Source organism: Neopelma chrysocephalum, unplaced genomic scaffold (genome assembly GCF_003984885.1).
Source record: "Neopelma chrysocephalum unplaced genomic scaffold, ASM398488v2 Primary Assembly neopelma1_94609, whole genome shotgun sequence".
Taxonomy (NCBI): domain Eukaryota; kingdom Metazoa; phylum Chordata; class Aves; order Passeriformes; family Pipridae; genus Neopelma; species Neopelma chrysocephalum.
In genome coordinates, this window is record NW_020923315.1 from 10,259 (window position 1) to 11,034 (window position 776).

Consider the following 776-nt stretch of genomic DNA (forward strand, 5'->3'; position numbering starts at 1 on the left):
ACCAAATAAAGAACTCTGCATTGACTTGTTTGCCTGACATCTTTCCTCTCTGACTTCTCTGCAGCTGCAGGGTCGGGGCCTCTGTGCAGAGCTGGGCCAGAAAAGAGTCCCAGCAGAGCAGCACTGCCAGGGAGCAGCAGCCCTTCTCCTGCAGGGCCTCCTCTCCCTTCCCTTCCTCACTGTCCTGCAGAGCCCTGTGTTGTTGGAGGCCTCAGTGCTCTGGCAGTCGGTCCCAGTCCTGCTGCAGGACTGTCCAGGGACTGCAGGCAGGGACAGCCACGGGCACTGCTGGCACAGAGCTGACCTCTGCAGCAGCACTGCCATCCTGCAGGGCCATCTCCTCAGGCCAGGGCCTCAAAGCTTCAACCTGCTTTCCACTTTGCTCTCCAGGATGTGCCCAACACAACGCCCTGCAGAGGAAAACAGCAGTGACCAGCACAAGGGTGGGAGTGCTCAGGGTGGGGGCACCCAGCAGTGCCCTGGCACAGCCAGCGCCGCTCCCAGCACTGGCCTCTCACCCCAGGCCATTGGGCTTGTTCTTCCCTCCAAAGAGGGACAGCAAAGGACCAGCTCAGGAGTCCATGTTTGCCCTGCATGGACAAGACATGCCCATGTGTCACGGCTTGGGGCTGGGGGGGTGGAAGGCTTAGACAAAGTTGATGGCAGAAGCCGTCTCGTTGAGCTACGAGGGGCAGAAAGGACCCCCTTGCTTTCTGAATTCCTTCTCAGAGAGGAGCCTGGCTGTGGCTGGATCCAATCTCAGGCTCAGATTTTGA